This window comes from Lepisosteus platostomus, chromosome 5, assembly GCF_059453375.1.
Source record: "Lepisosteus platostomus isolate fLepPlt1 chromosome 5, fLepPlt1.hap1, whole genome shotgun sequence".
Lineage (NCBI taxonomy): Eukaryota > Metazoa > Chordata > Actinopteri > Semionotiformes > Lepisosteidae > Lepisosteus > Lepisosteus platostomus.
This window is the reverse complement of record NC_142615.1, coordinates 14,924,763-14,945,882: the sequence shown is the minus strand read 5'-3', so window position 1 is coordinate 14,945,882 and position 21,120 is coordinate 14,924,763. Positions and strand designations below refer to the sequence as shown.

The 21,120-nt window shown below is 44.9% G+C and overlaps 3 non-coding genes across 3 annotated transcripts; 2 read left to right on the top strand and 1 right to left on the bottom strand.

The window, feature by feature from the left end:
* Positions 1-6,577: 6,577 nt before the first annotated feature.
* On the top strand, positions 6,578-6,660 carry trnal-uaa (transfer RNA leucine (anticodon UAA)). The gene has a single exon. It is a non-coding gene; the product is annotated as a tRNA-Leu (tRNA).
* A 2,428-nt stretch (positions 6,661-9,088) lies between these two features.
* On the top strand, positions 9,089-9,160 carry trnaw-cca (transfer RNA tryptophan (anticodon CCA)). Its single transcript has one exon. It is a non-coding gene; the product is annotated as a tRNA-Trp (tRNA).
* Positions 9,161-16,557: 7,397 nt separating this feature from the next.
* LOC148663932 (U7 small nuclear RNA) lies at positions 16,558-16,615 on the bottom strand. The gene has a single exon (XR_015939078.1). It is a non-coding gene; the product is annotated as a U7 small nuclear RNA (small nuclear RNA).
* Positions 16,616-21,120: the final 4,505 nt, after the last annotated feature.

Below are 21,120 nucleotides of genomic sequence, written 5' to 3'. Positions count from 1 at the left end.
GGGTGCTCCAGCCCTTTCACTTAAGACTTTATTCTCTGCACCTGTTTCCCATTCCCAGCCCACCTTAAAAGCCAGGCGCTGACGCTCATCCGGTCTCTGCATCTGATTTCCATATCGTGCGAGTCCGGGACCTGGAAGCGCCTGGTCCCATTAAGGTTTTAACCTCCGTTCCCATTCCCGTTCCTGTTCCAGTTCCCCGTCCCCCGGTTCCGACCCGGCCTTCGTGGCTTTTAATTCCTTCTTCTGATGGATCTTCTGGTTTTGGACTTACCCTTGTGTTTTGGATATTCCCAAAGGACTACTCTCTCGGATTGTTCGCCTCGGCCACACCTTCCCCGTGCACCAGCGCACCTTGGACACGCCCCCCTGTCTTCAGCCCCGTATTCCTGCATGACGTTTCCCTAGTGTTTCCCCACTCCGTCGGACTGTGTCGTCCGCATAGGGTCCGGAAAGAACTGTTCGTTACACCCTGCTTGAGAGATCAGGACAGGGTAAACCTTCCGCACCGAATGCCGGAAGCGTGAATAAGCTGAGGGGGGCCACGCCCCTTCTCACTGGAGGAGGCGGGGATCCACCCAAACCCCTCCCTCAGTCTATCTGATTGGGTGGGAGGGTTCCTGCCTGGAAGAAGGCTGTGACTCTGAGTTGGGCGCTGACCCCGCCCCTGAAGTCAAAGAAAAGACAGGCTTCCAACATTTCTTAGGGAATCTCAGCCAGAAAGGCAAAGCAAGGCGTATTTATATCAAGGTTTCTCTTGAAAACATCTTAGATAGAGAAGCACTGATTGACACTGGGGCTGAAATTAGTTTGATGTCAGCCGATCTACTCAGCGAGCTCAAACGAGTAGCGAAAGGAAAAGGCATCAGACTTAAGGTAGAACCGTGTAAGATAGATATTTCCAGCTATACCCAGGATCATGCCGGGATCACACACCGAGTGTGGGTGGCACTTAGGTTCGGGCCAATGAACGTGGTGCATCCTGTTTACATCTCTAGGTTTAAAACAGAGCCACTACTCATTGGCCAAGACCTGCTTGACAGGCTGGAGCCTCTGGTGGACTGCCAGCGTGGAAAATTGTGGGCTCAGGTCAAAAACCCTAAGCCTGTCGCAAAGCAAAAAGGGGGGTTCAGTGGTTATGCTGTGATCACACAGTGCCCACTGAACACTATAGCTGAGTTGGAAGTTCCTCCTGGTTCCTCTGGACGAGAAATAAATGTCTCTTCTTGCTTTCCAAAACTACAGGGAAGTCGTGCCCTGGCCAAGGTCCCAACAGCCTCCATGCCACAGGAGCGGTGCTCCGAGCAGCCGCCTGATCCACCAGGTAAAGCAAACCCCTTTCACATCCCTAAAGAGGAGCGGATCTCCCCACTTGGTGATGAAAAGGAGCTTTCCCTGTGCACCCTGGCACCCAAGAGGGGTCAGGACCACCACCCTGCAGTGGTGGAAGGGATCCAGATGGCAGGAGAGCAGGTTGGTGATGTAGCCCTCACCCTTAGCTCTGAGAGGTCCTCTATAAGTGAGGATCTGCTTGAGCAGCTGTCACAGGGCCACCGCCAGGTGCCCCTGGTGCAACATTCACAGGTTAGACAGGAGGTCCAGCTGGACACTGGGACTACTGCGCTGTGGACACATCTGATCCCAGATGCCGATTCCCTCTGCTGTGATCCAGGGAACCTGCAGTCAGTCATAACATTATTTCTTACAACTACCAGGTAGTGAGAGAGACCGACCTGATTGTTCCTGCCTCAACGGCAGGGTTTCCAACACACCCAGTCCCCAAGAAGGGACAGGGAATGAAAGCCGAGCCGGTTTTCTTACAGCCACCAGCTCAGTCTGTCAGTCTGAGTCTGACCAACAGTGGTTCAGCCATACTGGAGCTGGATGCTCAAGCCACCCGCCTGCCAGCGCAGGACATCGCAAAGAGGGGTGTCAGAATCCCCGCCTGCACTGACATGGGCCTGGTGGGTGATAGCGAGTTCAAAGACAGTGAACTAGCTATCCCAGTGCTGGGGCAGCTCCCTGAACCCCTAGCGAGGGAAGGGGGGAGCGAGCAGGTGTCCTACACCCACACCCAGTGAACGATTGTAAACATGCCGATAGAGGGATTCCTCAATCAGGAGGGGTGCAGGGTGGACCTGAACAGTGAGAATGGGGTAACAATCCCAGATCACTCAGGTGCTCCAGATGACCACTCAGCCGAGGGTCAGGCATGCTCCACCGCTGCACCGCCCCCTGCAGGGTTCCTAGAGCACAGGCATGAACAAATCAAAAAAGCAGATGCCCTGGAAATGGAGGAGCAGCATCAGCAGCTGCGTCAGATCTCCCCAGATTTCCAGGATGTTGGTGCCCAGGATGCCACATGGCATACTGAGAAAGACACCATGTACACGCTGCGCCAGCTTAGAAAGGCGACAGTCACTCAGAAGGAGATGACTGGGATCAGCCACCCTTAAAAACTTTTGGGAGGACTGATTGCTGCCGCCACTGTTGTGCATTTGCTCTTTTTGGTAGGTTTGTTTGTTACTGGCACTCTCACCCTGACTGCCCCAAGAAGGCAGGTGTCAGAAATGCCAGAGGGTAGTGAAAGACTGTATCAACAGAAGCAGCGACTGGAAAGCCTAGGGAAAACCTTACAGGGCACAATATTAGCAGTAAACCTTCATGCAGCAGTGTTAAATAACACCCTCCACACCGTGGGCAGGATTGTCGACGTGTTACAGTAGGATTATGCTTACGTGCAACAGGTCAGAATGCTGATGCAGGATTTGCTTAGGGAGCTTAGTGCCACAGTAACTAGCCTAGCCATGGGACAGATTCCAACCTACTTGGTTCCACTGTCCTTGGTAGAAGAAGTACTGAGGACCACCACTTCTGAGATGGTGCAGCCAGTGCAAGTACATCTTGCATACAGTCTAGGCAGTGCCATTCCCATACATGTCAACCCCGAAGCCAAGGAAATAGGTTTCCTGTTGAACCTTCCCATCGTGAGTAGCAAGGATATCTATAGACTCAAGTCTATATCGAACGTTGGCTTCTGGAGGGGGGACATGCATGTGAAGTTGACCACCCCACCGCTCGTAGCTTACCAGGAGGATGATCCAAATTTGTACCTTGTTCCAAACCTGGAACTGTGTCAACCAAGGATATCCACTGGGTATGCCCAAGTAAGCCATTCCTTAGGGACACAACTCAGAGGTTGTGTGGTATCAGAAAGGGGGCTGCCACTGAAAAGTGTAAAGCCACAGTGACGAGCAAAAGTGAGGTTAATGAACCCCAGGTTGAGCAGGTGGGAAAGATATGGCTGGTCAGCACACCACAGTTAACTGTTACAAGAACCTATGACAGACATGACACAGCTACCGAAGTGCAGCTACCCAACCAAACAGTTTTTCTACAAGTTTCTGAAGGAGCTATAGTGCATCTCAACGATTTAACACTATATCATCTGGAGTCAGAACTGTATGAAACGGAACTCGAGATTGTAGACGGTTTCAGAGGACACAGCGTTGACTTGGATGAGAGAATCCAAGAGACAGTAAGCCTTGAGGGTGTACAGTTACTCGAATTTGTTCTCAACGACACAAACTTAAAAACTACGCTGGTAGGTCCCAAGCACAGTCGTTGTGGATCCTCTGGGGCGCTGGGAACAGTAAACGTGGTCATCTTGACACTGCTGCTGGGTAGCTGGATCATGGCTGGGGTAATGTGTTGGATGCTGTTCTCTTGTATCAAAGCCTTGCGGGGTAGTTTGAATGAGACAAAGGGGGCAATGGTGTATCACCGAAATCAGGTAACCACTCCCAAACGTCTGCCTGCTGCAGAGCTATCCGATACTGATAGCGAACTGCCGGAAGTTTAAGGTCTAGGGCTAATGATGATGCCCGATGCCTCATTTCTATGTACCTTATAACTGAGAGCAGGTATACGCAATGTTCTTTCCAACACTATTTCCTGTACAAATTCTCGAGAGGTAATGTGAATATTGGGTGGTAGAATCCACCGTGGTACAACAGACATCACTTAACTCTGTTTTTGTTTTGAAGGCAACAACGCCTCAGGACCTCGTGACCTTCAAAAAGGGGGGATATGTAGCAGCAATGCTTGTTAATAAGACAGCATTAAGCGTTGGTATGCTGTCCTAAAGGAGGCCCCATCTCACCCTCCATCTCTGTGGTGCTGCCACAGAGAAAGTATTTATGCAGGCTGATTTAAGATGTTTTCTTTTGATAAGGAACAAGTTCCCAGACGGGGATGCACTTAGCTAAGCCTGGCTATCATGATCAATGGTCATTCATTGGCGCCTATCAGTCTAGGGAGTGCCGAATGGACATCTGGACTGCATTCCTAAGTGTCAAGAGTAAGTGACTTATATCTCATCTTGACCAACCAATCAGGGACTGGCAGGGCGTGGTAATACCACGTGGGTCTCCAATGCCCGCCAAACTCTCAACCAATCAGCACACATCTGGGTCTTGGTCAAAAAGGGAGCGCAAGCTCAGATCGGGGATCTCCTTGGCCATTTTCGCGCATCCTCAGAGACAATCACGTGTCAACTGCTGTTGTCTGCAAAAGGACTTGGACTTTGTTCTAAGTGCGAGGCCGAGGATCCCGTACGTACTCAGAATTCTACCAACGTGAATGCTCCGCTTGATCAACGGCACCCTACAGTTGGACCCTCGTCGACAACCTGAATAGCTTATTCAGAAGCAGCGCTGGACCGGGAACGAACCAGCTTCTTCCCAGGCAAAAGAGTGACTTGTGAGGACTCGCGGTCACACTCTGTGCATAGAGACTTTCTACTAGCCAGCAGGACTCCTGGTAGATCCCCTAGGAGCAACGACTTCCCTGCACGCCGCAGACAGATTCCTCCGCCCGTCCTACTCCGAGCTGCACCTTGACTGGTTGGCCGGTAGCCAGAGGACGCCGACACAATGCCCATTGGACAACCTCTGCAACAGAGGCTGCAACAGAGCCTGTCAGCTGGTTTGGTGTTCATGCCGGGAGATTCCAAATCCATACACAGTGGATAAGTAAACCCCATGTTCTACATTGCGTCTCGAGAATTCAATTGTACCTCAACACAAGTTGTTATCAATTTAATTCATGAGTAATGTATTTACTTCTGAGTTTAGAGTAACAGTGGGTAATAACACTGATTAGCGATTTGGTAACCGAACGATATATATTGACATATATTCTCTGTTGTGTATCTCTTTGTGTTTGCATCTCTTCGAGATTATATACCTTGTATATTGATAACCCTCACAGTAAGGTCTGCCGCTCGTATCCAGGCAGACTAGTATATCTTTGGTGCACAATTTATATTAATAAATGTATCTCGTGTATTGAACCCGTGTGTGTGCGTTGTTAGTTGTTCTGACGATTGATTTTCTAAAAGCTACAACGAACAACCTCGTGATTACTGTTACAATTAATAATTGTCTCAGTAAACCCATCAAACCACTACACTATTGAGCCATGAAGAAGACCCACTTGTCCCAGTGTATTATTACCTGTTGTGTTACTTTCAGAAAATCATAAAAAAATAAAGAAAGAGGCCACAGCCACAGCAATGTTGTATGAGGTTAGGGGCCCTGTCTGGTGTGTAAAACATATGGTTTCAGCAGTGTGGCTGTTGTATTTGAATTACTATTGAGCCATGAAAAAGACCCATCTATCCCAGTGTATACCTGTAGTGTTATCTTCAGAAATTCATAAAAAATAAAGGTTCCACAACCCAAAACAAAGCTGGGAAAAGTCAGAAGACCTGCTTAGTGTGCAAAACACTTACTTGCAGCATTGTGGGTGCTGTGATTTAAATGCTATTGGTTTGTGAACAGAATACCCCTATCCCAGTGCATTGTGCCATATTAAATAAAAGCATGAGAAAAAGAGATTCAGAACGCAAAGCTGTGTCAGTGTTCTGTGTAAAAAATCGGTTTGAACATCATGGGAGCTGTTTTTAATGAGCTGCTGAGTAAAGAATATTTTAATCTTCCTGCTGTCAGTAGTATTGTCAATATAGTTGACCCTTACCTGAATGAAAACAGGGTGTAAAGGAAGGGTTTCAGAAATCAAACAAAGCTTTATTCCTGTGCTTATAGTCTGGGTAATTGGAGACTGCGCTGTTCTGCTTCCTATGGTCATATACGGGTTATTCGCACAAAGCCGTATTGAACAGTATTTCTCGCGTTGTGAACGTCTGTACACAGCAGTCCTCCGGGTTCCAGTAAGTGCGTAATTACGCATTGATGAAAAACCGGAGGTTTAAAAAAAGATAATCCCACTGATAGTTTGATGTAGAGGCTGTGGAAATATCCACAAGTCTTGGTCTTTAAAATGCATTTGGTTTGACGGCGTTCTGTGCTTCCATTGTGAAGATATGGACAAAAGAATATTCGTGCTCGGTCAAAAAAATGTAATAAAAACGAAAAAGTAAAGGCTGAGAAAGCATTCACAATGTATTTTATACACAAAGGAAGTATTCTCGCAACTCTAAGAGGTTTCGTGGTTTAATTTTTTTTTAATTACTGAATCATATTTAAATGTTAAACAACTGAAAAGCATATTGCTGTAGACCAGGATGGCCGAGTGGTTAAGGCGTTGGACTTAAGATCCAATGGACAAATGTCCACGTGGGTTCAATCCCCACTCCTGGTAGTGTTGTAATAAGTTTTAAGTGACAGAACACTTTGATTTACACTCTATTTAAATATGAATTTACTAAATTTCAGTTCAGTTCTCTTCACTCCCACTCCCTGGCATAACTGAGCTCTCACTATCGCATACTGAAGGCTTTACATGCATTAGCTGTGATACAGCTCCCAATAAAGACGGAATCAAACAGTTTGTTCTGTCTCTCATGGTGATCCTCTTCTCGATCCAAATGAAATGTTTAATATGATGCCTCGAGAAAAAAAAGCCTGTAATGATTGATGCCCCATCAAACATTTTGTAACATCCCCGGAAGATTATACAGTAGAATCCTGGTTTGTGGCTTAAATTCAAGGTAAACAAGACCAAGGAAACGAGTTGGAAACTTGATGTCGAACTGGAATTTAAGTACCCGGAATATTTCACTACATTGGGCAATATGTGCCAGAGAGGAACACTTTAAATCCCTTCGATAGCTCAGTTGGTAGCGCGGCTGACTGTATTAGAAACAGTTAGGAATCCTTAAGTCACTGTTTCGACTACAGCTCGAAGAAAGGTGCTTTTGTGAACTTTAATTAAATAGTTAAAATAGCGAATCTTTTTCACTCAGACGTTGATCAAAAGCTCAATAAACGATGAAGCAGAGGCTCTTGTTCCGAATTCAGCTAACATCTGGTTGTCTTGTTTTGGCAAATATCTTATCTTTGAATTAAGGGACTATGCTGTCTGATTTGTAATTCAAAAGTAGATACAAATGTCACTGTTTTCAAAGGATAGGTACTTAATTGGCTTTATGATTTGGTATTGATTTTGTATCATTATATTATTACGTTTGTGCTTTCTGTGTTTTTTATCGTATTGTGAACTTATTTTTTAAACAAATGCTTACAAAGGCAAACACAGCACACATCTGTTTATACCAGCGGTGAATTGTAGATTTTTATTAAGTACAATCTACTGTATTTTTAGAAATAAATGGCATACTGTGCACGATATGTTGCAGAAACACAACCTGATATTTTCATAATTATTATTTTAATCATTTGACAAGTATGAGGTCCCGGATCCAAATCTTCAGTTCTGATTTTTTTTAAAGTGATATCTTCTCTTCCTCTCGTGGAAATCACAAGATGTGAGCAAATGTTTTTTGTTCTTTTTTTTCACGTTGCGATCCAAAGAGCCTCAGACGCACAGTCTGATAGTAACCAAACCAGAATGGATTCTGCTGGGAGCCAGACTGAGCTCATTCTCACTCCCTGTGCTGAAAACAGAATTATCTCTTCCCCGAACATCGTCTACAGCTGCTAGATATTGCTCTGTGTCCTACTGCTCCAGCAATTCCTTTGACCAAAGACAGATCACTTGTGTGCTTTTAAACTTCTTGCCACTACAGGCTCTTTGATGGCTCATGCTGATCGTCCTGTGGATCCAAAAGAAAATATTAAAGCTGATACTGATATTTTCGATTGTAATTTGCATCTAGCTACAACGCCCCTGGAAAAGATAATTTATTAGTTGCGTGCAATCCGAATCTTTTACTTTATGTATGGTAGTGGAAATAGTTTTAAAAATGTTTTCTAAAGAATATTGTATTGCCAGGACCTGCCTTTAGCGCTCAGTAGCGATGACGCTGTTGATATAGATGGAGAAGAAATGTAAGATGAATTGATGATCTAAGCTAAAATAGCCCTAACACGCCTCCTGTAACAGTGTTTGTATTCATAGCAAGTAATATTCTTTTTCAAACCCGAACGTTCCTTTTGCATTGTGTTATGTAACCATTAGCGGTTTCTGTAGCTTCTGAAGAGCGCACTTTTCCAAACTGAAGCCTATGAGAACATTATTCAAGATGCACTATGGCCCAGAATCGTGCATCGGGACAAGGATTAACATCAATTGAAAGTACTCCCAAATAAAATATTTGACCGAAAAATTAAAAGAGTAGGCAAGTATTAAAAAAAAAAACATAACTTCTTGACTTCCAATCTCTTTCCTGGTTCAGGCCATGTAAAATGACATATTCAGTGGACTCATGCCGAGGTTGTGAGTTTAAGCCTCACCTGCAGCAGCCTGGTTTTCTGTCTTGACAGGTAAACAGTGTTTTTTGTTATTTGCTAAATGGAGAGAGGATTCTGTGTTAATTGTGCTCCTCCTGGGAGAGGTCAAGATGAGACGTTCACGAGGCTGGTGGTAAATATCCTGTCCAGGAATATCGGGGCTGTAGGGGGTCAGATCTATAGATGTAGTAAACACATCAGTGGAGACGGTGTGTCTGCTCTCTGTGAGAGAGCCGGGCGGAAAGAATATTCTGTGGTCTGGGAAGAAGAGTCTCTCGTTGGAAGAGCGGCGCTCCTCACAGGAGAGAATGAAAAAAAATCTTTTTCAGGGATGCTGATTGTTCTCTTTGGGGGAATTAAAAGCACTTGTGGCGAGTGACCTCGTGGCGCAATGGTAGCGCGTCTGACTCCAGATCAGAAGGTTGCGTGTTCAAATCACGTCGAGGTCAGCTGAGGAGTTTGCAGGCGCTGCTGGTGCCGAACCCGGAAATTACACCACGCAGTCGGGTTTTATCTGTACACCACATAGGTAATCTGAACGAAGTAACAGCGCAGTACAAAACACCCAATCAGGAGCTTATGCAGCGAATCATCATGAACACGACAAGAGAAAAGGCACATTGCATATCCGCGAAACATCACGCCCGGCTTTAGAGACAGTGACATCAGAGAATGGAAGCTTCAGACCCCTTTTTTGTTACAGGTTCAAGCAAACCTGAAAGTTAGGGAGTGTTTGGTCTCTTTTGTTTGAAAAAGTGTCTGAAGCCTGTAATTATAATTTGCCCTTTTTTAATTGTGGTTGAAATCCACTCCCATGTACCAAGACCTTACAGTATATTCATGTTTACTTAAATGACTAACGCCATTGGACATTAGTTGGTGTTTTTTTTTTTTGTAACGATTTGCTATTTCATGTAGGAAAGAAAGGAACCCAGACCCAACGTTTGCTTTCAGGTGCGGTTCATTTACATAACGGACATCTATTTCTGAGGAGCCTGATTTAAATCACACAACCCCGGTAGAAGTCGAATCGACAATCTAATAAACCGAAATCAGACGCGTTATCCATTAAACCACCAGCCCGTCACGTAAATGAATTGCACCATGGTGAGTTCAGCGCCGCTCCTAGTAATACTCCACCCCCATCTTAAATTTCTACGTGAGAAACGTGTTTTCTACATTTTTATCAGTTTTTAAAAATCATCACTTTTAAGCAGACAAAGCCTTTATGTGTCGCTCTGAATTTCTAATTGATTTAGAATTCCAAGAAAAAAGCGTTTTGTTCCACAACAGTGTGAAATGATCACGTCTTTCACCCTACTTCTCTCTTGTAGTAAAGCAGACCTTGCTGGGTGAGTATTTGTTCTGGTAAATTAGGTCACGGATCATGTTAACTCACTTCTGTTAAACACAACATTTCCTTATGCACGGGAGTGTGTCTTTGTACAGCTGTTATACAAAGGGCTGGTGGTCAGGGACGCGCTTCGGATTGTTTCGATGTAAACATAATCTCCGCTAAAAGCCCTCTTGAACTTTGCAGGAAATGTGCGTGAAACCATTTTCACGTGTGGAATTTTATCTTCAGCTGGCTGTAGTTAGAATGCCTTATACACCCGTTGTGTATCCTTAGCAAAAATGTTTTAAAATTATAACACAGAGTTGTCGGAGAACTCGACAATCATTATTAAATGAGCACAGTACAAATGTACATTGATATTTTTGTTGTATGTACTTTAATTTTAAAAGATATAAACATAACTGTGCTGATATGGATGTTCATTTGAAGGATTTGAGGAATCTATAAAGGATGTCAGAACAACAAAAGAAACATTTGGGCATCTGCATATTTGTAAAGATTAAAGAGCACCCTAAGTGTGAAGTTTGCACATACGAGAGAAGAAATCAGTTTCAATGCACGTCATTAAACTGAGGGTGTGCTTATCAGTCGTGCATTAAACATGTATAGCAGAGGATGGCTTTGATCCATTGATCTTTGGGTTATGGACCCAGCATGCTTCTGCTGCACCACTCAGCTATGTTTAACACAACTGCTTTTGCATCTGAGATGAAAAGTTTCAACGGTAAACGCAGACGTCACTGAGCACTTGGTCTTTTGTAGTACAAATCATCACACGCTGCTCTACATGGGCGTCTTCAAGATCGTTGAGAACCAAAGCTTCTGCCTTCCTGGTTACTGATTCTTTCTTCGTTAATTCCCAAATCTTCAATGAGAATCAGTGAAACGAAAACCAAACACATGTACACACTCGCGTCCTAGCATGAAAGAAAAATGATGGAAGCGTTTGAGAAATAACAAGAGTAGTCTGAACAGCTCCAGCCTATCAACTGCTCTACAAAGTGATCGCTATCTCCACACCCAGTTTATAACACTGAAAATGATTCAGGAAGCACAGCAAGGTTCTAAAAACAGCGCTTGAAAAGCGTCTAGATACATAAAATGACAATTTCTCAAAAGTAAAATCTTCATCTTTTAAATATTGTCATCCATATATTTTCGTTTTCCTCTTTTTTACATAACACGCTTTCGAGAAATAGAGTGTCTTGTAATGAAGGCTGCATTAGAAAATGTGTATCTAAATTTAAATCGGGTTTATTACTTTTGCGTTTTTCAGCTTTCTTAGCGCTTGGGTCTCGATTCAGATATTGCAATGAAAGCAACAGGGGAGTAAGTTTTCCTTTTCTAAATCAAAGGTGATCTGCTCACAAGGAAGTATAAAAACTTCAGCGTTTACTTTTTGAAGACCGCAAATTGTCGAAACACTGTTGCTTCATAAGCTTATAAGTAACGTTTCTGAGCATGCATTGTATTACTCATGCTGTTATTAATAAAAAAAAGCTTAAATTCACATAATGGAATTTGGACGGCTCAAAGTAGTCTATTTCTTGTACAACTTTACTTGCCCGCTGAGTAGAGTTTAAAGCAACTGCAGCAGAAGTAGCAGTAATAGCAACAGCATGGTTAGAGTGTCACAATACACTCTGAAATTATTGCGGCTTCAGATCGTTTTGTTCTGTTGAAGCTACCTACAGGCCCTGAACTGTTGACATTGGCTGTGATCATCTTTTTTCAGGTTTCATGAAATTCTTCACATATTTGAAATATTCCATTCGGGTTCGCCTAATACACGGTGCAACCCGTACCTGCAGCAGAATGCTGTGGCACATGAAGCCGTTTTGTTTATCGGTTGTAAGGATTGAGGAGCGTACTACAAATCGAGCAAGCGAAAAGAAAATTAAACAGGAGTCACTTTTTGGATTGCTAATCCATTGTACTCTGCTCGTCTAGGTTCAAATCCCATCCTTGTCATGGTTAAGGCCTGAGACGTGTGTGTTTTTTCTAAACGGTGTTTGCATTTGTTTCCTCTTCTACTCTTGTACTGGAGCAGTAATATTTCTAGCGGTGGACGAACATGGTATCACAGGCTGACAGCAGGAACACGTGGCCACAAGCTGCAGTACATTGGTTTGGGAACAGCAATAAATTTCCTGTGGAGACAGGTGCGCCGGTATTAATACAGCTCTTTCGAGCGGAAAGAGTAACAAGAACTGACTTAAACTTACCAGTTATGTTTAATAGCTAAAAACACAAAACCAACCTCTTCAGTGGTTGAATCTAAATTACAGAAGCCAATGCTGCCATCAAGGGAAAAAAATATCTTGAGTTATGTAGTTTTGAGACTAAATATCTGACTTTCAGTTTGAAGCGGTACAATGGATTCCAGGTCACATTCGTTCTTAATTCATATATATGAGTGTGATAATGGTTAAAACTGTGTTTACATGAGGTACAAACGGTAACCTTTTCATTCCGAGAAGAAAGTCAGATTGTGCGCATTTCTCAGCACGCACATTGTCAGGAACACTAAACCCACAGTGCCAGCAAACCAATCGACAGCCTGTAGGTACTGCCATTGCAAATGTAAAAGGTTGTTCATACACACATATGATATCGTTGCTATCTCGTAATTAGGAGATAATTTGGTATTTCTTAATTAAGAGAACTCAGGATTTTTTTCCTTGATGGCAACAATGCGCTTCTGCAATAAATCATAGACTCTGCTTTCAAAATAGCTGCACCAGGCACTTGGACACAGATAAACACGGATTTAAAATTCAGGAATATGAATGGTCAATTGCTTACAGTTGGGTTTTTTACGTTTCGTATTTAGCGATTTGTGTATCAATATTTTAACTTATTTTATAACAATCTTTCAATTCATTAAAATGCTAACAATATGTAAAATAAAAACAACAGCACCGTTAAATGCTGGGGAGACAGGTAGTTTTTTTAACAATCAGATTCCAAGCTCTAATGCTGTGTGAGAGTTTACGTAACTTTCCTTTTCTCACATTTTCTGACGACTATTCTAAAGGGGCACCCTGTCAACTGCTAATACTTTTAGAAAATCTGTCTGCGTTTGATTATTGTCGTTTTATTTTTTTTAAAAGTTCAATATTGATCATAACTAAAGAAAATAATGATCACGAACAAAATATGGAGGATGAACTGAATCAGCAGCGAGACATGTCAATCAGGCAGGAGTTGAACCTACAATCTCCTGATGAAAAAGCGTTTTTTAATAAGCTACTGGCCCTGGTCTTATGACTTAACTTCACCATAGTGAACTCAGCGTCACTACTAGTAATACATCACCTCCAGTCCAAAATTTCTAAGCAAAAAAAATACTATATATAATTATACGTATATATAATATATTTAAAAAAGACAAAGGGTTTGTGTGTCGCGCTAAAATTCCGCTTCATTTTGAATGCAATTAAAACCATTTTCTTCCAAGAAATCATTTTTTTCCCCATCCTTCATACTATACATCTCTCTTGTAGTAGTAAAGCATTTTGATTTAAACCAATAAATTAAAGGTTTCATCTATACACTTATACTTACGCTGCAGTGCACCGGAGCCTGATACACGATACCGTCCGGTTTCAGCCTCACAGACACGTCCAGACCCCGCTGAACGATAACCTAATCTGCGTAACCTCTTTGTTCACAGCTCCCTTGACCGCCATCAACAACCATCCACACCAGGCACTTTCCCTTGCAACAGAGCTCGCTGTATCACCTGCAAGTACACAGCCACCACCACACTCATTCAAGGCCCCTCAGGACAATTCCGGATCACCCAGACAGCATCTTGTACCTCCAGCAACCTTATTTACTGTATCTCTTGCAGTAAATGCCCAGCCATCTACATTGGAGAAACAGGAAGGAGACTCGGAGACCGCTTCAGAGAACACGTCAGGGCTGTGAAGATTAAAGATCTCTCCAAGCCCATTGTTTCTCATTTCACCTCTGATGGCCACAACCACTCTAATCTCTCCGTCTGTGTTCTCAAAGACGGTTTTCCGAACTCATACATCAGAAAGACCACTGAAACTAAAATTATTCTGCAGCTAGGATCACACATTCTCCCTTCCCTTAACGACAGACTACTGTTCTTTTAAATTTTCTCCATTCATTGGAAGTTTCATTTCACACCTCTCTGCACCCATTCTGACTTCACACCTCTTGATTGGCCTCTCTTTCTGTCCCCTGCTCCCGCCTCTCACTCCTCCTCCCTCTCAACCTTTGTTCTCCCGCTACTTTACCTTTGCCTACTGCCCTGTCTCTCTTACACCTGAAGAAGGCTCCACGGCCGAAACGTTGTGTTCTCTTTCTTCTTTTTTTCAGCATGGAATAAACCTATAACTTGTTCCTATTTTAATCAAAATAATATTAAGACCTGTATGTATTCAAATAGTATTATCATTATTTATACTTACGATTGCTGAGAAAAACATGACAGTATTTAACCTAAATGGCAAACAACAAATATCAGCAATGCATTGTGGTATATAACCAGAAAAGATGCTGTGTTAGATATGTTTTCAATTTCAATTATATATGCATTTATTAATGCTGTCAATATTATTACGGTTGCAATGTAACCATGGTTAGAATCCCTGCCTGTCATACAGGAGAGTGGGGTTTGATTCTTGACAGGGAGCTAAGGAGCTTTTTCTATGACCTGTTTACAATTTAAACTGTAGTGTGAGACACCTTTCTTCTACAGAAATCTATTTTTTTTAAAAAGGAGATGAATTAGTTATAACAACACAAAACATCAAAGTGAAGTTGCTTTTCAGCAACTCCTTGGCTACATGGGAATTTAGTTTTTTTGACAGCAGGGTAATTTGCAAAATTAAACAAGGAATTGATTCACTCCTGTGGAATACTGTATAAAATGGAAGACAGGTTTGATATGGAAACAACTACACACATTTTAGTTTTTTTTCCAATTGTACTCCCATCAAAGTGACATAAGAAAAGTCATTGTCAGAAGTGGGATATGAAAACAAGCCACCAGGGGAGACCGATGTAATAACGTCACCAGAAATATATTGAAAACAAATGGGCTGTCACTAAGGAAATTCATAGAGAAATACAGGTCCCACCATAAAACACCATAAGGAGTGCAAAACATGTTAAGTTATTTCTGTACTTCATCAGTGTCGGTAAAAGAGGGACTCAAGGACACAAAGACTCTAGTTTGGGATTCAGGCTGAGAAAGGGAAGTGTGACTTTGGACACAGGGCATTGCAGAGAGGAACAAATGGTGCAACGAAACAAAATGCCAAAACCCCAGATTGAACCAGGGACCTTTAGAGCATCAGTCTAAGGCTTTCTCAGCTGAGCTATTCCAACCTCTGTGTACGATCCAACCTCTGCTGTCTGCAGTAGCCTCCCAAAGTTCCAGCATGAGTGCACGAAGAGGAGTGGTAGAGTGTTACTGCAACGTCATTCAGAAGGGGAGTGATCCAGCTCAGCTCTCTGAGGTTTGGTAGATACATCTTCTTCATGAGTAATGTAGGATCAACTTCTTCAGGCTGGAGGAAGGGCTTGCATTTCGGCAGTAGTAACTGACTGAGTAGTGACTTCTAGGACCTGGTCTTATCAGAAATTTAGGAAGCAGAAGAATGACTATCTGAAAGGTGACATGATCTGCTGGCTGTTTGATGTGATGTGATGTGATCTGATGAATGACACAGGAAATTCGAATTCTTGCAATAAGACAAAACAAGATCCATAAAACACTGGCAGGAGTGCAAAATGTGAGAAGATAAAAAGACACCTGTTTCTGCCCAATTTCAAACAGGGGATCTTGCGCATGTGTGATGAACGTGATAATCACAATATTACAGAAATTACAGCAGCATTGAACATAGCAAGACGTAAAAGATTGTTAATTCCCTTCAAATACTCACAGTGTGTTTATTCTGCTGTATTAATTTACTGTGCTCATCCGGCAGTAACAAACCTGTTATCTACACACTGCTCCCAGAGCTGGATAGGTGACTCCACATTTCTGCAAAAGAGGAAGTCAGACTACAGAAATGGAGAAAATCTCCTCTTCAGAATGTGGAAATATATTCCTGAGAGAAGTCCTTTCTCGAAGTTCAACACTCTCTGCAAGTCACCCATTCCCACCTTGTGCAGTGTAGTGGTTATCACATTCTCTTAACACACCAAAGGGTTTCAGTTTGAAAGCGGGCGAAAACAAGTGATCACTTTTTGCACATTTGTCACTGCTGACGTTGCTTTATGGGTCTATTTTCTATACTGTGCTGATCAATTGGAAATCAAATGGCAAAAAAGACCCGTTCCCACACCTAAGGTCAAATATTAGGAATCAAAACTGCTCGAGTGTATGGAAGCACACAGCTTTATTAAGATTTCCAAGTGCAAGATCTTTTTATTCATAAAAGACCCTATTTATGTTGTATGAGAAATATTAATATTAATACAGAATCTTTTTTCACCAAAAAAATGGACTTCCTGACTTTAGAAAGCCTTCTTAACAAATACTAAAAGAGCAAAAATTCCATTTGGTAAATGAAATGAAAACACATACACATACTGTCAACTGGTAATCACCACTTATCATAAAAAAATAAGTAGCAATACACAGTAGGGGTCCCTTGGGTGCAAGTTAAATCCATGCAAGAAGGGGGTTTAGTGTTGTATTTCCAAATCAGATATGCAAATGAGAGATCTGGCCCAGCCAATCTCAAAGCTCCCTTGGTCTGGAATGGAGCTGCTCCCCTCTTCTAGTTATTCACACTGGAATTAGGTTACATATTAGCACATTTCATCTAACAGGTACTCCAGAAACAAAAACATAAACAAATGACCTGGAATGTGACCACACCTATTAGAATGTAGTTCAACAGATAACTTGTAAACCTTGTCATAAGATTTTTTGTTCTACAAAATATACTTTATTCCGCAAAATAAACATCTCAAAAGAAACATCTCACACATATTAACACTCCATGTAATAAAAAACAACGGCGTAACAGAGATTGATTGTCCGTTATCAATCTTTGCAAGTGGGGGCGGATTTGCGCAATTAAGAGAGTCCCTCCAAACCTACCACTCGCTATTGTCCTTTAATCCTTGTATAGGGCCCAAAGTCCTTTCCAGTGCTCCCTCGCCGTGGGGAAACCCCATTTGGCGACTAGGCGCTTCGTCCTCCTCCTGAGGTCCGATGGGCTCCCGCAGCGCCCGACTGAGGTTGCAGTAGAAGATGCAGTCGAGTTTCATCTCGACCCCCTTCCTCGACCGGCTGACACATCCGGTTTCTCGTGATGTACTCGTACTTCCCGCCCCAGACGAAGCCGAAGATCATCCCTTGCAGCGCTCGTCTGAGTCTGGCCGGCAGCGGGTGCACCACCGCCAGGTAAACCAAAGCCGGCAGGATGTCTGCTTTCAACACCATCACTTTCCCTGTGTAGGACAGCGACCGCGTTTTCCACAGACCCAGCTTCGCGTTCACCTTGGCGATCCTCTCGGTCCAGTTGTTGGTCTCGTTGTCCTGGCTCTGGAAGGAAACCCCCAGTATTTTGAGGGGCTCCATGCAGAGCTCGAGACCCTCCGGCGCCGTCGTCCTGTGCTTCCAGGGCCCGAAGAACTTCAGTTTGCTCTTTCAGTGGTTGAGTTTCGACCCCGAGGCTCTGGAGTATTGCTCCATGACCTGCAGGGCTCTCCTCAACCCCCTGTCCGACCTCAGGAACAGCGTTGTGTCCTCGGCGTACTGGGAGATCTTCAGGGTTTCCCCCACGCCTCCCGGTATCTCCAGGCCGTCGATGACAGGGTCCCGTCTCACCGTCTCTGCTAAGGGCTCTTGAAGAGCAGGGAGATGATGCCCTCCCTCATGGTGTCTCCGAGTTTCCCCAGGCGGAAGATCTCCTGTGCCACTTCCACCAGATCTGCCGCCAGGGTGTCCCAGAAGCAGGTGTAGAATTCCTTGGGGAGTCCGTCCGGCCCCGGCACCTTGCCATTCTCCATGGACAAGAGCGCCGCCTTCAGCTCCTCGGCCGCGATCGGACCCTCCAAGTCCTCCCTCACCTCCTCCGGTACTCGTGCCTTCAGCTCTTCCAGAAAAGCATCGCCTGCCTCCACCTCCGTCTGCTTTTCTGAAAAGAGCTCTGTGTAGAAAGCGGTGGCTGCTTCTACCTTGTCGCTCTCGTCCAGCACTTCCTCTCCATCTCCCCGTCTCAGGCCGTGGATCACCCTCTTTTTCTGAGCTCCTCGGACCTGATTGAGTTTGCGGAGCCTCTCCTTCAGGTCCCGTGCCCGGGCTGAATTGAAGGCTCCTCCCCCGTTAGCCGAGCTGTACTCCTCCTCTAGTTGTCTCTGGAGTCGTGCAGCTTCCTTCCTCTCCCTTGCCGCCTTCCATCTACAGTACGTCTGCGCCAGGGTTTGGTTCCTGTCTTTCACCGACTCCCACCATTCCACCATGGAGCTGTAGCCGTCTCTCAGATCGACCCAGCTCGCGTAGTCTTTACGGAACAGTGCCTTGAAGTCGTCTTCCTCCAGTATCTCCCGGTTCAGCTTCCAGTACCCACGACCGAATGCCGGCAGGTTGGTGTTAACCACCACCGTCAAGCGCTTGTGGCTGGAATACCACTCCGGGGACACCGTCGCCGACTCCAGGGAGCAGGTCGTGTGCAGAAAGATGTAGTCCAGGCGGCTGCACACTCCCCGGGAGTTTTTCCATGTCGTTCCGGCGTCGTTAGGGCGGCACCGTCTGAAACCGTCTACCAGGGAGAACTGCTTGAGTAGCGACTCCAGCTCTGCCGAGCTAGCGTCGCTCCCCTTCTCCCGGTCGACGTTGAAGTCCCCGCCAAGCACCACCTGTCTGTTGGTGGTGCAGCAGCTGGCCAGGTCAGCAAACACTTCCTTCCGGATAGAGGGTTCCGTCGGAGCATAGACGTTAATTGCTCTCAACTTCTGCCCCCTCCAGTCGATGTCTGCGACCAGGATCCGGCCCTGCACCACCGAGAAGGAGGAAACCAGCGTCATCTCTGGGTTTCTGAGGAGGATTCTCACTCCAGAAGAGTGGACCCCTCCTACGCTCCAGCATGATTCTCCCTTCGTCCATTCCCTGGTGAATGTCAGCATGTCGCTTTCATCCTTCAGGTGGACCTCCTGTAAGAAACAAACTGAGAAAGACTTTGAGACCAGATCATGAAAGACTCCCCATCTTTTCACCGGGTCTCTTAGCCCTCTCACGTTAGTTGTTAGAAAGGTAAGATTCACAATCATGATTAAACAAGTGAAAGTTGAACCTCCTCTCTTTGTGCTTACAGTGGAAAACTTGGGAGTCTACATCTGGGCACTGTTTAGCCTAGATGTAACTCCTCTCGTTCGGGTCCTGGGGGGAATATGCTGGGCTCCCTCCAGGTCTCGCTGGGGACTGAAAGGTAAACATGCTGGACAGGTCCAGCCCTACCATCAGTCCCAGCTCCAGGGCAGCTTCAAAGTAATCTTGTCTTCCTCGAGGATACTCTCCGCCACCGCTTCGGGAAGGCTTTTTTCTTCCCTTTCTCCAGGAGTTTCGGGGACCTCCAGTTGCTCCTGGGCCTTGGGGGAGGGGGGCTCCACTTCCTGGGCTGCCTCTTCCTGTTGTTCCTGGGCCTCAGGGGAGGGGGTTCCGACTTCCTGGGCTGCCTCTTCCTGTTGTCCCTGGGCCTCGGGGGAGGGGGTAACCTCTTCCTGGGCTGCCTCCTCCTGTTGTCCGTGGGACTCGGGGGAGGGGGGTTCCGTTTCCTGGGCTGTCACTTCCTGTCATCTTTGGGCCTCAGGGGGGGGGTTTCCATTTCCTGGGCTGCCTCCTCCGGTTGTTCCTGGGCTTCGGGGGAAGAAAGTTCCGTTTCCTCCAGGACGAGGAAACGGTTCTCCCTTACCACTGTAGGAAAACCGGCTCAGGGACGCCAAATATGTAAGAAAACCGGCTCAGGGACGCCAAATATGTAATCATAGTGGCTCTCTGAAGGCACCAGTTCTGTAGGGTTTGGGAATTTACTGAGACAATTATTAATTGTACCAGTAAATCACAAAGTTGATTCTTTTGATGGCTTTAGAATCCAACCATGCGACATAACTCAAACAACGCACACACACAGGTACTAATACACGAGGATACATTTATTAATACATAAAATATGCATGTAAACCTAACAGATCTTATCGAGGGGGTTATCAGAATACAAAAGATATATATTCAGTCAGTTACGAAGTGTTACACATATCAAGAGGACATACATTCAGTATATCATTCATTAAGACCGTTTCGTAAAGTGAACTTGGTTACAACTTCTACATTAGATACTCAAAACAAGAACATAACTCTTAGGAATTAAATTGATATCAACTGGTTGGGATTACAATTGAATTCTCGAACAGTAATGCAGTGAAGTTGAATACTCATCCAATCTCTGGGGATTCAGATCTCCTGCGGGCACAGAGAAACAGTTGCAGGCTGTTGCTGTCCAATCCACGCTCTCTGGCTCGGTGCCAGGCTGTGCTGTGCGGCTTGCGACACTTCTTTAAGCAGGGAGTGGCAGGGGTGGGATGTCAGGGCCTGACGATACTACTTTACACAGTTAGTGGTGGGGGTGGGATGTCAGGGCCATACGACACTTCTTTACGCAGAGAGTGGCAGGGCTTGACAACACTGCTTTATGCAAAAAATGGAGGGGTGGGTGTCAGGGCTTTATGACAGTGCTTTCCGCAGAGAGTGGTGGGGGTGTGATGTCAGGGCCATACAGCAGTGCTTTACACAGAGAATGGTGGGGGTGGGATATCAGGGCCTGACAACACAGCTTAACGCAGAGTGTGGAGGGGTGGGTGTCAGGGTTATACGGCAGTGCTTTACGCAGAGAGTGGTGGGGGTGTGATGTCAGGGCCATACGACAGTGCTTTACACAGAGAGTGGCAGGGGAGGGATGTCAGGGCTTGACAACACTGCTTTATGTAGAGAGTGGAGGGGAGGGTTTCAGGGCCATAAGACACTGCTTTATGCAGAGAGTGGCGGGAGTGGGATGT